Source organism: Plutella xylostella, chromosome 20, assembly GCF_932276165.1.
Source record: "Plutella xylostella chromosome 20, ilPluXylo3.1, whole genome shotgun sequence".
NCBI classification, from domain to species: domain Eukaryota; kingdom Metazoa; phylum Arthropoda; class Insecta; order Lepidoptera; family Plutellidae; genus Plutella; species Plutella xylostella.
The window spans coordinates 9001802-9019103 of record NC_064000.1 but is presented as its reverse complement, the minus strand read 5'-3'; positions in this window follow the sequence as shown (position 1 = coordinate 9019103).

Below are 17302 nucleotides of genomic sequence, written 5' to 3'. Positions count from 1 at the left end.
TGCTATGGATGCGTGCTATGGATATGTGCTATGGACCATCGCGAGTGGTGTAGCTATGGCGCCGCCGCCCCCGTCGTTTCCCTACTATCGATACATAGCATAGCTCGAGATGCGCATCTTTCTCGCACAGCTACTTTGCGGCGGCGCATCTTCGTAGCGCATCTTCCTCGCACAGCTACTTAGCGTAGTATTGGTGGAAACGGTCACATATTTTCGTAGCGTAGATATCACATCTTCGCAGCATAGCTGCATAGCACATCTCTGGTGGAAAAGCACCCTAAGGCACCTTAATTCTGAATAACTTTAACTTACCCCAAAATTCATAGAGCTTTTTGACACTTTACAATAGGTTTAAAATTGACACTGTGTTATACGAGTTTCAACTTTTTCATTGACGTAAAGAGTTGAAACTCGTGTGTGAGCATATTCTAACCTTGTTGTAAAGTTACAATATGTTCCATGAATTTGAGTGTGAGTATTTAAATAATATATTATTAAATACTAATACCAGATAAAGTTAAATTAAAAAGCCAAATAAAAGAAATAAATAAGCTCCCCCGTCCGGACGGACGACCTCCTTTTATAACCGTTTTTTAAAAGAAGCCTTCTGTTCAGAGAATCAGGTCAATTCTCCCATCACAAAATGTAAAGAGTACAGAAGTAAAGCTTGTCCTCTGCTCAAAACCAAAATTGTGGATTATAGATCTATATTTACAGGATAATATAAAAAGAGTAGGTATTGTGGGCGAAAGGGTGGCACTCGTAATTATAAACAAACAAGCTTTTCCCGCGAGCTTCGCTTCGCCTTATTTATTTATAAACAATTTATAAATTTATGTACATTATAAAGTTATAGTAAAAAAGGAGAAGAACATTAAAATAAAGCTAACAATGTACAAAGGCGGGCTTATTGCCAAAAAGCAAGTTCTTCAAGCCAACCCTTGTCAGGTTGGGAGAAGAGGACATTAACGCTTTCAATCAATTAATAGCCCAATAAAATATTAACAAAAATTTAGCCTGTGAGTATTATAGTAATTACATAATAATTATAATAGACCATTTATGTTATAAGTATATTTTATTTGTGAAGCTTGACTCCTTTAATGCCTGTCCGTCTGTTTTCCTGGTTTTCAAGATGTTTTCTGTTTTTCATTACCCTTAATATCTGTCAATTGAGAGCCTTAGTAAACGAATTTATAATACCTAAATCTCTTAAATTAAGTCTCTTGAGCTTGAGGCTCTACATTGATTACAAAACTGTGTACTTTATTGGAAAAAGTTATGTATGGTTACTAATAACGCACGCATAGCGGTCAGCTTACAAAGATCCCCTCCGAGGTATTAGTGTTTTTAAGTCCCGGCCAAGGCAAGGAAATTTAATAAAAACTTTTGATGCAGTTTTGTTTTTTGTTTAAATATAAAGGAATGTTTACTTTCAGCAAAAATAAACTACTAAAGGATTTGGGATACTTTCACACAGATCATATTCCATTTTCCACTCTGTACCTATACGCCCAGTGCTAACGACTTCCCGTCACCTACGGCTGCGGAAATGACAGCCGTAAAAGTATCAATTTAGTGAACAAAGATGGCGGATTCAGCGGCGCGGAGTGACGCCGCGTCGGACAAAGCGAACCAATTACACCCACCATTGTGCGACACCCTGTATAGCTTCACACCTGGGAATGGTTTAGTGGTTAGCAGTTTGCCGTAATTAATTGCACGAGCAATGAAAAGTTCCAGTGACATATAAAACGTCAATGGCAGGAGAAACTTTTTCACTGCTCGTGACTGTTTAATAATGTAGAAAATGAAGAGCTGTCAATTACCTACCAATATTGAGATAAAGATACTAAATAAAACCCCAGAGCGGTGGTAGCGTAATGGATAAGGCCTCGTCCTCTCAATCGAGAGGCCGTGGGTTCAAATCCTAGCCTGTACCAATGAATTCTTTCTATTGTGTTTTCAATTAAGGAGTTTAAGTACAATAATATCACGTGCTCTTACGGTGATGGAAAACATCGTGAGGAAACCTGCACATCTATATTTTAGATGTGTATCCTAAGTGCATTGTACTTATTACAAAACGGCGATATGGTTCACAACCTATCACGTGAGTACAAATGTGCTGCGAAAAGTGGGTGGTTCGCTTGTGAGCCACCTCTGACTACCCCATCGGGGATTACAGTCGTGAGTGCATATTATTATGTATGTATATGTATAAAACCCCGTAAAAGTTTGCAGTGCTAAAATAATGAGTGAATTACAGTTCCTTTTGAACCAAATGAGGCCGAAATTATGAACAAAGAGTGAGCATTGTTCCCGGGATGGTGAAATTGCCGGGAAAATTATAACGTGCATTGTGTGCACGCGCCTTTATAAACTCACACCTACAATTATTATGAGGGCTACGGACTGTTTCACTAAGAAATGATTTTTCAATTGTCAGATAAGTGTTATCTGAAGAAGAATAATAATAAAATTGTTGCTGTCATTGTCTAATACAAACATTCAGATGTGACAGCAACCATTTTATTCCTCAGATAACACTTAACTGTTACCATTAAACAGAAGACGCGAAATTGCTGACTCCCTCCTTCTCATGAAAATAGCAAGGAGTTATGTCGACTGCCCCGAGCTTCTGTCTAGATTAAATTATTACGTACCGAATAGACCTCGAAGATCTCCACCAACATTTTACGTTCCGAATGTATCCACTAATTACAGACAGAACACTTATTTATGACGAGCGTGCAACAATTTTAATAAATTAGCAGAGCAATTGACATCGACATCTTCCACTCAAGTATCTCATCAGCGAGGCGTAAGCTTAGTAATATGTTTTTTGAACCGTAGCCTAGATTAATCTATAATGTTAAAAAATATTTACACTGTCATTTCATCAACATAGTTAAAACAAAATGTTATTATTAGGTAAGTACTGTTATTAGATACAATAGATGAATAGTATAAAATAATATATGCACTATAAATACTAAAATCCTAAGGTACAAGCTTAGCATAAGATTAGTAAGATATTTAATTTATGGTACTACATTATTGAATAAGGCTTACGACGTTGTTTTCAAGTCTCTACAATGTTACTAATTACTATTAGTGGAAACTTTAATTGACTTCGTGTTATTTAGACGGTCGAATGGCGTAGTGGTTAGTGGCCCTGACTGCTATGCCGAAGGTCCCGGGTTCGATTCCCGGCTGGGGCAGATATTTGTTTAAAGACAGATATTTGTACTCGGGTCTTGGGTGTTGATATTTATATTTAGTATCTATCTATCTATGTATTTGTGTAGATATATCAGCTGTCCGATACCCATAACACAGGTTCTGCCTAGCTTGGGGTCGGATGGTCGTGTGTGAGATGTCCCCACATATTTATTTATTTATATTATTTATTTATTTATTTACTTTAAGATATAGCTACACACATTGTTATAAGTCAAGAATGTTAAGATAACCACAACTTAAATATGGAATGCTGCCCTGTAAATATCGGTGATGTACTTGTTTTTTTTTTACTTTACGAAAAAAATGTTTTCCTTTTCCATAGAAACTTCGTTGGTCACGTGACTATGGAGAATGATTTTTTTTCGCGAATTTCCTATGCTCGTTGAACAAAAGTTGTTTAAAATGACCCCCTGAGTCACCCCCTTTCCTGTATAAGTAAATTAAATAGTGATGTTTTATATGTATCTGCTTTAGGTATCTTTGTGTTGTTTTTATATTGGCCTAAATTGAATAAGTAAATCATTTTTATGTCAGGTAAAGTCAGGTTCAGTGTGAACGGCGGTTCATTGGTTTAGAAGTAATGTGTATTTCCAGTCAATACTGACTATTTCCACCAGAGAACATTTACTCTGGCAAGATTGACACCACCAATACAAAAAAAAAAAAAAAAAAAAAAACACGCGCTCACGCCTTGTACTAATGTACTCCCTTGCGGGGTAGGCAGAGGTGCATTGCTGCACCCACTTTTCGCCAGAGTGTTATGTTAGTCCCAATGTAATAGGGGGCGGGCCTATTGCCATTTTACGGGCACATCCAAGACCCGAGAACAAATATCTGTGTTTAAACAAATATCTGCCCCAGCCGGGAATCGAACCCGGGACCATCGGCTCAGTAGTCAGGTCACTAACCACTACGCCATTCGGTCACCAATACACAATCCAATTATTATTGAAGATGTAAACGGTAGACGCACCCGGTTACTCTTTTGTAACCAGTCAAAGTATAAATTCAGTATCGACAAGGTACAAAAGTAGTATAGACTTTAATATACTGGAGGAGACGGGATGGTATTGTATACATAGTCATTATATTGGTATATAATAGTAATTGTTTGGCTCTCTGTTTGTCTTTGACGCAAACTGAAAATAAAAATGACCTTACCTATGTAATAAGTATATCTGAATGGATGATAATTGTAATACTACAATTTAATTTAATTTATTATAACTATATATTGTAATCTTAAACTGTGTAATATGGGTGTCTAGCCTGAACTAAATGACTATTTATTTTATTATTTATTTTATTATACTGACTATACCACCCCGTCTCCTCCAGTATATTAAAGTCTTCGCTAAAGTAAAGTTCTTTTAAGTTTCATAACAATGTTAATAGTTTTACCAGTTTTGCTGGCACAGTAAATTTTTATTGACCATAATAGTTAATGGAAAATAACCTTTGTATCCAGACTCCTTGTTGAGAGAATTTCATTTTATGTCTCTGCATCACTGCATGGGTTTGCTAGTTCGATGTTAGTAGATGCAGTTTCATATTTTCTGACGACATTTTTCGATTAAGTTTTATGTGCTATTTTTATCAAGCTGTTTTGCTATTTTATTTACTTCAAAAATCCTTGAAGCACTTTACGTTAAATAAAGTGCTGCAAGCACGAGATTAAATTTTTGTGTTAAAATAATATAAAGGGTGTTGCAAAAATTGTGGTGTAAGCCGAAAGTGAAATTACTTATCACGTCATCCTGAACATATTCAGAACAACTTTTGTTTCACGACTTTTGTAATTAATTTACACTTCACTATCTTCTTGAGGTTGATCAAGGTTGTTGATTATTCCATCACGTCACTTCCACCCAGAGCGCATATCAATGACTTCTATTATAAATGTCCCATTCTGGGCCTGTACCGTCCCCTTGTTCGTATTTGGCGACAAACACTACTACTGGGGTTTGTCACCGTGATGCTTGCCTTCCAATCAGAATAACGCCGCCGGGCGTAATAAGTAAAAGCGAGGGCTCCTTTCGTGCATTCCCTGTAGGTATAGGAGTACATGAGTAGTCCTGTATAACTGACAGAATTCTTACTAACCCGTCCTCGATGGCCCACCTGTCATCCCGCCTACCTCGTCCAATCAACAGGACATGTCGGAACATGTCCTCAAAATTGCCCTCCGAGTTACTGCCACTTCTGTGCGACAATAAAAAAATACGATGTGGACATTTTGTGTCATTTGTGGATCGCCAAATGTCTAGTAGCATTTATGCGTTAAAGATGTATTGCATTTGTGGAAATGCTTTTAATTATAAGGGTGGAGAAATGAATCAGACTTGAAAGATTTTTTATTGCAATATTTACTATTTTAGTTGCTAATATTTTGATACGAGGGCGTACCCAGGATTTCAGCTAGGGAGGGGCAGCTCATACCTGTTGCGAGTTGATGGTCGGTCGGGTATATTTAAACAAAAAATCATGAAAATTTACTTTTATGATTAGTTTGAGTCAATGTATTATTAGTACATTGACTCAAACCGCACCTTACATCATAAACATCCTAACCGCGTGCAAATTTTACAGAAGACAAAAAAAAATGATCTTCTACTTAGGATACCCCCTGATGTTTTTTTGTTACTAGACTTAAAAAGTGGTTGCGGATTCAACGGCGTTATGAAAAATAAGCTATTTTACTTTCTTTTACTGACTTACGATCTTTGGCCAATCTCTATGTGAATACTATTATTGGAGATACGTGTTTCTCCTGGAAAAACGAGTTTTTCGGACTTTAATTATGCAAAATACTTTTCTCTTTGATGGACTTACGCTATTTAAATATAGATAAACCTCCCTACGTTTTCCTATTACTTAACATTTTGAGTATTATTGATGTACTTAATAAAATGATTATATTATCGGCAATCATCTTTAGGCAGGCTGAGTCCATGGTCCCGCCGTCGCTGTTGAAACCCTAGTGGTAAGCACGCTGTTTCCCAGCGACTACATCATCTGACGAGCAAGTTTAGTGACAGATCGAGAGTTGGAACGGAACGCAATAGTTCCTAGCCCCGATGGCATACCAGACCGTGTGTGGGTGCTGGCGCTCAGAGCTGGTTTGTCTGCTGTTATTATCTGTCTGTTGAACCGCAGCCTGAGTGCCATTGAAATCTCCACTGACTGGAAAGAGGCCACGTTAAAGCTCCTGAAGAGACAGTACTGCAGATTCTTCTTCTGTATACCGACCCATCTGCGTGCTGTAAGAGGCTGACAAGCTCTTTAAACTAGTGACACCCCTGGCTGAACAGCCTTGACCTTTCGAATTGTTAGTTTGGCTTTCGAAATGATGCTATAATAGTACTATAATTTATTTATGTAGGTAGTACTTAGTAAAAAAGAGGTTAAAAACCTAGTTTTATTGGAAAAACGTAAGTTTGGTCTCTAAATTTAAATTCCCACTTGGCAGGAAAATTTACGTTTATTTTATCTTCTAGGGGGGGGGGGGGGGCAGCTGCCCCCCCCTGCTCTTACCTGGGTACGCCCTTGTTTTGATACTGTATTAAATATACCTACTTGAATATTATGGCAGATGGCGTCAATAAGCTAACCTTTTCCGTTTAGGAGTAATTTGGTGATTTTCTCAATATACAATCTGAACCAACGTGGGAAATGATCCAATCATAGGAAGGACGTTTAGACTTTGGGTATTTTCACAAAGCAAAGGCTCCAATGTCATAAACCAGGTGAACCATAGGTTATAGAATATAATGTCAACAGCCTGGTTCCTAGAAATAACATAATAATCAGGCTCTTCTGAATACGAATAAAGCAGACTTTCGGAGAATCGGACTACGTAAACATGTTTGGTTTGAGTTTATGAATATTAAATACTTTAACGAAAATCAATACACATCTGGGCGTCAATGATACGTTTATTTTATCGTTATACAGTTGAATTCATAAAGTCTGCATCCAGGTTACAGCAGCTTTACATGGTTAATATAGCAGACCCAAACACATGATAAAGTTTGAGGGCCTGTTTGAACCGGTAAGTTGTCTGTTACCGACACCGCCGTGGGTAGCGGTAAGAGGTACTCTTGGCAATAGTAAGCCGAAGTTTACCATTACCAGTTGCTGTTTCAGCGACAGCAGTCGTAAAGCCTAGTCAGAGGCCTTTGGGCAGCTTGAAAACACCTGACAGGCGGGTTGACCACTTACCCGACAACTCTCTCAGCACAAGCTTGCTTGTGTTGGGGTGCACCAACCCGCACTAGGCCAGCGTGGTGGACTAGGCCTAAACCCTTCCTACATTGGAAGGATACTTGAGTCTTACCATCGTTACCGCTAGCACTATCCTACCTTTAAGCTTTAAAAGTTCGGATCCGTACAATTATGTTAGTCGGAAATAAAATTAAAATGATATGAATTCGTTTTATTCAATTACACATTTATACACTTTGTTGCACACGAAAACCCAAATTGTACAATATTTTTTATTAAAATGGAAACATGTAAGTATGTATCTACATATTGTACATAATTTGCACACTAAGGCGGTGTTATTTCCAAAAAGCCATGTCTTCCAGCCAACAATTGGTAGATATCGATCTAAGTAACCTATTATTTTTAGGTTTTATTTAAGTTCATAACCTTTCTAAGTTATTTAAGTCTTAGTTTTTAAAAAACTGGTGTATCTTGCTACTTTAACTCGGCGTTGTATTTTATCATAATTATAACAACATTGTTTACATCATTTATCGCATTTTGAAATGCCTATAGGTACAGGCCGAGTTAGTGTCGCAAATAAATAGTGTTACATAATGTATATCTATTGGAGGCCGTGGCTCGGTTCATTATGGTAGGTATAGTATGGCCGTTGAAGGAATGCTTTTTTGACATTCGAAATCCTTTTGATATTAATTTGATAACTGCAAAGGAAAACCCACTTTACGTACTTACCAGACATAAGCTAACGACAAAAACGCATTCTCCAAAAGGCCATACTATAGTCGGAATGTTTACTTATTACTAGTTATAACCCACGAACATGGAAATAATATGAAAATGGCACACGCAATATCGCTATCACATTCTAATTGTAAATCTGTCCATACTTCTTCCTACTCGCACTTATGAAGTGGTTGCCACTTTCATAATGTTTCTTTATTCACGGACGTACCTTCAAGTATATCTGACGACTCGTGTCAGTTAGTTTTGGGTTGTAAAGAGTTAACGAACCAACATGTAAAGTGTGTTATTCGTAAAATAAACGTTACAAGGCTGTTTAATATCATGTATCTGATAGTTAGCTCTCTTATGTTACGTTAGTGGTTGTTTACTGTTATTATACTCAAAAGAAATATGTTTAACATAAAGGTAGAGTGAAGTTAGATGGCTCGTGTTAAGTTTATGATCACGGGGCGTGGAGCCGAGCCGACGCTCGTTATTTTAGTAATCTCCTAGTGGTAACGCAAAAAATATGCTATTAGAAATAAAAATCATTTATTGGAAAAAAAAAAAAAAAAAAAGTAACCTAATATACAATAATAAATTTACAATACATAAACGGCGGACTAATCGGTGAACATACATAAAAAAAAAATATCCCGACGAATTGAGAACCTCCTCCTTTTTTTGAAGTCGGTTAAAAATACATTTTACTCAGTGCACGCTCCAATATTAATTACTAGACTGGTTTCGCTCAGTTTGTTCAGAAATATTAACCTGCAGTTCTGTTGTCGCGCGGCAGTCGCAATTATTGCTGAACACCCAGTTTTAAGCTATAGCTTTATTTCTGAAAATCTGTACCTGTCTACAGTGAAAGTACTTTAAAAAAAATTGCGACTTTTGATTCTTTTTGACCTACATAGCCTCGTTAGTCCTAGGTCTCACTCAATAACTCTTCTCTTCATCTATCAGTGTCCCGGCTATGGCTACCTTTCCCTAGACAGACTGGCCAAACCGCATCTCCTTGTATTTTGAACGTATGTGTGTGTTTGTGCGTGTGTAAGTGTGTGTGTGTAAGCTCCCAATGATGGCTCGTGATCGACACAGCACACGGTGGAAGTCAAATACGTACACATTACTGGAGCTCGCTCGATGTTTGCACTCGGGGTCATGTGTGTCGACGCAGGGACGCACTTGGGACATTCCGGTTATTTCCGATCATCATCACAATCCACAACTGCTGGGACACGGGTCTCCTTTCAATGAAGGAAGTATATTATGCCTAGTCAACCACGTGGGGAAACCAGATTGTCACATGTTTTCACGCTGCCCGAAGGTCTTTAGGCTTATCGACTGCTGCTGAAACAGATAATAAAGTGAAATAATTGCTTGGATCGTTTGAATTTGAACAAAATGTTGTTTCAGCTTGACCTTTTAGCTGTGCTCTCTGCAACTGTAAAGGTTGACCTGAAAATTACAGCAAAATTAAAGATCAGATTTCGCCATAGAACCAAATAAACTATTGCATTTTACAATCGTCCGTAGCTACGCCTCAAAGGTGTTTCACAATTAGCTGGGAACCGATAACTATTACTGGCTATTTAAACAAAACCCATCCATCGTCTTGGGAAGTGATGGAAAACGAACACAAAAAAACACACATTTGCATTGATTTAATCCCACCCTCACTACGTCCCTGTGCCCGAGCTCACGACAGCCAATCATTGGCCAGCGACCACTCAGGGCCGGCACAGGGCCTCGTATTTATACATTTACGATTAATTATAATCTTACTATGAAAGAATAATCTAATTAATTTGTGTAAAACATCATAGTTACCTAACTTTCTCCCAGAAGACAGATTTGATCTAGTCCGGGAACCAGTGCTCACTAGCCTTATAATAATTTGATACTCCAAAAGTAAGTGATACAGGATATTGTGTCCAAAATACAGGTTACCCTAGTTTGGATAACTATGTCCTTCTTCCCTTTCACTAAACCAATTTTAAATAAAATATTTTACAACGTAATACAAGGGCAAATTGTAACTTTTAACTATTATCTGTATTCTAAATTAGAATATCGTATTAGAGTATCGTAACTATTATCTGTATTCTAAATTAGATTAAAACACGTAAATGGACGGCACAGTTACTAAACACTTGTATTTTTGGTCACATAAGAATGTATTTATTTATTCTTCGTGTTTTATTTGAATTTCTGGGAATTAGAGCACGATGACAAAATTATCATGACGTAAATTAAAACCTTTATAATGCCAGGCTGGACATACTGATAAATGTGGTACATTCACACTTTACCAACAACATCAAGAGTGACGTATGGGGATGTTACGGGTAAAGTCCCGGAAAATACATACAATAAATTATCGTGACACTTTTGTGTTCGAAGAATACAAGGTTTTTTTTGTTGGTAAGATAAATAAATGGGTTCAAATCATTTTCCATTTGAGGCTTAAGCGGAGATTATATCAGGCTTAACTTTTTATCTGTTAGTTAAATGCAAAGTACCTACATTTTACCAAACATTATAACACAGTCCATATTAACTTCGTCTGCTGCAAAGGTGTTAACATGGCCACCTCTATAAGTTCGCATCGAATTAGTTTTTTTATATTTTATTTTGTTCTTTTCTTTACCCCTGCGGGGATTCACCTATAAATTTGACGTACTTTAATGGGTCTGACAGATGTGTGACTGATTATTGTCGGTGGTGGTACGGTAGCTGTTACCCTATGATTAAAAACAAAAATGTCGCGTAAAGTTACCGGAAAACTCAGAAAACTTTTGTAATGTAAGAAACACCTGCAAATGTGAGTGATGTCGCACGACGTGATGTCACTGGAACTTCGCAATTGGTTCTGACGGTGAGGCAGCCGGATTACCTACCTAAGGGTGCTTACATAGAGATACTGGTTACCTGTATGTACCCGTACCGGTAACCTGCTGTTTATCTTTCTCCGAGTGCGCTAGAGCATTTCCCAGTTTTAAATCTCTCAGTGAGCGCTACCTTATCAAGTTACCGGTACGGGTAGATACAGGGAACCCGATTCTTTATGTAAGCACCCTAACTCAATGCAGCAGAAGTTCAGCCAAACAAAGTTTAGTGGATATAAGCATAGAATAACGAGTACTGTACTTGTTATTCTATGATATAAGTAACATTGTTGGATAGATAAAATTTAACTAAAAAGAAACAAAATAATACACACCAATATTATAGTCAAGTCAGGAGTTACTCCTAAGGAAAACGGGCATATCTAGAAAAAAATATGGTAGTAAGATAAGCTTTAGATGAAAGTTTCAGCAATTTCATCATAAAAATACATAATTATTTCTTACACTTTTTGAAACGTTGTTTTACAGTAACTTGTACAGACCCTTTAGTACAGGTTTTGCTATTTATGAAAACGAAAAAAGTTTACGTTTTTTCCTGTCAACTGCATACATTATCTGATAAAAGTTACATAATAGTATCCATTAGAGGCGCCACTTAGTATGCGAGAAAACGTAAACTTTTATAGTTTTCGACAAACTATCAAACCAGTACACGGGCAGGTCATGACAAATCTCCGATCCTTCATAATAATATTTCGAGAGCAAGAGTTGAACTACTGAAACTGACAGGCCGTCGGTTCATATTGAAACTTTGCACACTTCTCTGCCTTTTGAAGAGAGTTTTATTGAGTTCGACGCTGCACTATTATAGCCCGGATCATTTTTAGAATTCCGGTAAACTTATATTTCGAGTAGGCATGGTTGTATTCTTGTTGTTTATTAATTTGGTCCAAGAAGTAGAACATTTGGACATCACTGAAGCTAGTTTTACGCTTCCGTAGTTAAGAATAGTTGACCGTCCGGTCAGTGACAGCTGATCAGATAATGTTGCCATAGCATAAAACATATTTTATATTGTTTGGTCACAGACTCAAAAGTAACGTTTCGTTCTTACAAATTTAATGTGTATCAATATGTGTATTTAAATTTATAGCTGAATTCGTGTTCTGAGCTCTAGTGATGCCCTGTTGTTTACTTCGTTAATTTTTTTAGTGTTTAGCTAATTTTTAATTCTCTTTTCTATCTTTACAGTGCTGGCGGTGGATGTAGTTGAAATTGTTTGGTGTGTATATTACTAACTATCGATGTGTAGGTATTAATATATACAAATTTATTAAGTACATACTTCTCGTATTTATATATAATATTTTTAATATTATTTATTTATTATTATTTCTTATATAGCTGTATTTATTTTGGTTATTATTGCGTCATCACATATATTATATAAATATTACCTATTATGGATGTATCGATTAACTCAGATTTGTTCTACTCTTTGGACTCGATTGATACGCTTTCAGATGTATCTAGTAGTGATTGTATTCACCTAAGTGATCTTCTTCACAACACTTTCTCACCATTTCCCAAGAATCTGAATCTCTGCCACATTAATGCTCAAAGCATTCCTTCGCATTACTCTGAACTTCTCTCCACTTTCACCAGCAATTGTATTCATGCGTGCTTAGTGTCGGAATCCTTTCTTAAACCCTCACTTCCAACTACATCTTTCTCATTGCCTGGATATGTCCTCATAAGAAACGATAGACTGGAGAAGGGTTGTGGAGGGGTCGCCATTTATCTCCGTGCCGATATAAACTACCGAGTACTGGAAACTTCTCCCCCTAAGTACAGTAAAGGCATGGAGTTCATCCTGCTTGAACTTAACTTCAATACGGTTAAGTTTCTGCTGGGTGTTGTCTACGCTCCTCCCAACTCCGACAACTTTGACGCACTTGAACAATTGCTAGACACACATCTGCCAAACTATGAACATGCGATCCTGATGGGTGATTTTAACACCTGCCTTCTGCAAGATAATACTCGTACCCGCAAACTCCTTACTTTAGTTACTTCTCTAAATCTCCATATTCCCAAGTTAGATCCCACTCACCATGTAAATAACTCCCATACCCTCATAGATCACATATTAACTTCAAACAAGGAACGGATTGCTTCCCACGGTCAGTTCACTGCCTCTGGCTTCTCTCACCATGATCTAATTTTTGCCTCTTATAAACTGAAAATTCCTAAACCTAAACCTAAAATCATATTTCAACGTAGCTTTGCGAGTATGGATTGCGAAAAAATGGCTCTTGACGCTGCTAGCACGGACTGGTCACAAATAGAGCGCATTGACAATATCGATGGTATGGTCAAGTGCTTCAACAGCCTCGTCACCGACCTACTTGATCGTCATGCGCCTCTCCACCCAGTCCGTATGAAGCGGCCCCCAGCCCCATGGCTGACAGCTGCGATACGCAAGCAGATGGCATATCGGGACGCACTTCGCCGTAGACATAAAAAGGATCCATCGGAGGCTAATTGGAACAACTTCAAACAAGCGCGTAACCGATGCAATCAAATGATTCGCAATGCAAAGCGTCGTCATATCCACGCGTCAGTCGAAAACTGCTCGTCCAAAAACCTGTGGCAATTTCTGCACTCTCTGGGTTTTGGAAAGTGTAGGAAAGACCTACCACTGTCAGTTGACAAGGACGGTCTCAATCGTCACTTTTCATCCCCTCCCCACATCCTTGATCCTCATACCAAAGCTCTCACCATCAGAAGTATTCAAGCTCTTCCTATTCCACCCTCTTCTCCCTTCTACTTCGCTCCGGTTACTGAATTTGATATCAAAAGGATTATCCTTTCCATTCCCAGCAAGGCGGTAGGCAGTGACGGTATAGGTCGTGACATGTTGCTCCCAATTCTCTCATCCATCTTATCTCCCATTACCTATATCATAAACTTCTCCCTATCCTCAGGCAAGTTTCCGCTCATCTGGAAACTGGCTTTCATGGTTCCTGTTCCCAAAATACCTGTTCCTGCCGAGTTTAAGCACTACCGTCCTATATCTATCCTACCATTTCTTTCCAAGGTGCTTGAACGTGTAGTGATGCGACAGTTCTCGAATTTCCTCTCGTACAATAATCTCCTTAACCCCTATCAGTCGGGATTTCGTCCATCCCACAGTACCTGCTCTGCTCTCATAAAAATAACTGATGACTTTCGTAAGGCTGTGGACGATCGCCAATTAACCCTCCTGACACTCCTTGACTTCAGCAATGCATTCAACTGCGTAGATCACGATATCCTCCTGTCCATACTCCGTTCCCTCAACATATCAGGTTCAGTAGCCGAGTGGTTTACCTCATATCTCTGTGGTCGCCGTCAGCGCATCCGGTCCGATGGCATTGAATCTGACTGGTGTGATGTCACAGCCGGCGTCCCGCAAGGTGGTGTCCTTTCCCCTATCCTTTTCTCTGTCTTCATTAACACCCTTGTGTCCGTCCTTAAGTACAGCTCCTATCACCTATATGCCGACGACCTTCAACTTTATGTTACATGTGGTCCCGATGAAGTCCCTGAAGCTATCAACAGGATGACTGCTGATCTTGAAGCTGTCAAAACCTGGACAGATCAATACGGTCTCCTTGTTAATCCCTCAAAAACACAAGTCATGTTTGTAGGCAGCAGATTTCACCTGGCAAGGCTTGCTGAACCATTACCGTCAGTTATATTTGATGGGATTAGCTTACCATACTGTGCTAGCGTTAAAAATCTTGGTCTCCACATAAAGAGCAATTTGTCATGGGAGCTACAAGTGTCTGAAATCAGCCGCAAGATCCATGCATCCATGCATGGGCTTAAGCGCCTACAGAATTTCCTGCCATACTCGACCAAAGTTACGTTAGTTAACTCCCTGTTGCTTCCTATTATTGATTATGCAGATGTGTGCTATCCTGACCTCACAGAAGAGCTACTTGATAGACTTGAGCGTCTCCTCAACTTATGCATTCGCTATATATTTGGCCTGCGTAAGTATGATCACGTCTCCGAATTTCGAAATAAACTCAAGTGGCTCAATATCCGTCACCGAAGGAATACCCATATTTTATCTCTCATTCATAGTGTAGTTTATAATCCTTGTGCCCCATCCTACTTAACAGAACGCTTCACGTTCTTCGACTTCTCTGACCGTCCTCAACGGTCAAGTCGAAACCTTCTTTTTCGTACCCCAGAGCATAATGCGGCAGGGTATTCGGATTCATTCACTGTGACAGCGGTTCGCTTGTGGAATAGTTTACCACTACATATAAGGCAGACAAAGTCTATAGACATCTTCAAGGCCAAAGTTCGTCAGCACTACCTCCAAGTGCAGAACGATCAATAAAATTGATTTTAAATATATTTTATTTGATGATGATGATATTATACTATAGTTTATTATATTTTGTATTATTAGTATGTATTAGGTATATTATAATATAATGTAGGAATATATTTATATATGTATGTATATCATTTGTATAGCTATTATGTATAAGTAAGTATATCTCTGTGTCTCGATTTAAGTAGATAAACTTCTCTCCTCTCAGCCTATCGCACTACCAACCACTTTCTCGACATCACCAAAGGTTAACTGGTAGAGAATGCTACTAGCATTAAGTTCGCCTTTGTACAATGTTTTTTTATGTGCAATAAAGAATTTATAATAATAAGTATATCATGTCTTAATTAATGTGATTATCATTTTTTTTAAAGTAAAACACCAATATACCATCAAACACACCAGGTATTCAGGTTATTTATAGAAACATTCGGAAACATGGATTTGTCCCGGCGTCGTCTCGGCACAAACGTTCACTCCACAGCTCCATTTCATTGACAGGAAATGTGGTTACCGCTAGGAGGGTTACTCTATACTGACGAAAAAAACGAACGATCGAGAGCTTTCGTGCAATCGGCGCGTTTCATACAACGAGATAGAGTCGTGGCTCGCGCAGCAGCTCTCCGAAACTTAGTGTATCGTTTTAGAGAGTGACCCCCTCGCACCGCAGCCGACTGGCCCGTTCTATCGCATTTTACTCTTAGTTCGTATTCCATTCACCATAAGGGTTACATTTCTATACCATCTTAAACGTGGCGTGAAGTATACATTCCTGTGATTTACCTACTCAGATATGCAGAATCCATTTTATCAATGCTATGGTCCATATGGCCGTCATATAAAACTATGTCTCCTAGTTAAAAGTAGTGAATTTCAAGAATGACTACAAATTAATTTTTTACCTGTCTGGCCCGAATTGGCCCGATTTACATAAAACAGGCCTAGGAACACTGCCGAACAAATAGAAAACTTTCGAAAAATTGCTTTACTAACCGCTGGCTGCTAAATATAAATAAATACATATAATTATCTTAAATTCATGTTCGGTTATTACAAATTCTACACACCTATCTTGTGTTATTCCTGTTGGTATTTGTAAATTATTTGGCAAAAATCACTTGCTTGAACCTCGCCACCCTAAGCCTATATAAGCAGCTACAGACGCTGGCGGACGTATACCTTCTAAAATAATATAAATTTATTATAAGAAAATTAAACGCTGATTAAACGAATATCTTTCTACAAAGCGTTAAACTCTGTTTCACTATTTTTGTCCTAAATGATCCCCAAAAACCAATAATTCCTCGGACTCGATCACTAATAAAAGCTTACCCACTGGCATCGGGATTGAATCCCGCTCACTCACTCAATCGCCGGTCCCCGCGGCTCTAGGGCGATAATCTAGTTTCAGTACTTACTAGCTGTTCCCGCGAGCTTCGCTTCGCCTTCAAAAGTTTTCCCGTGGGAATTTCCTGATAAAAAATAGCCTATGTTCTTTCTCAGGTTTTAGACCATATGTACATTCATTCAAATTCGTCCAGTAGTTTTGGCGTGAAAGAGTAGCAGACAGACAGACACGCAGTTACTTTCGAATTTTATAATATTAGTTAGGATTAGGATACATACTGAGCTTTATACTTGGGATCTTAGATCCATTATCTTTTGGGAGTGCAAATTTTAATAGCTACACATATTATTGTATTTAATTGGAAGTGTTACTATTTATGATACTAAAATATTATGCATCTTGTAATTCAAAAAGTGGATATCTAACCTTTGTAAACATAAAATACTGTACCATTTTGTAACATGCAAACTATTTTACTATTTTACGTTAGGTACCTATATGTTTACT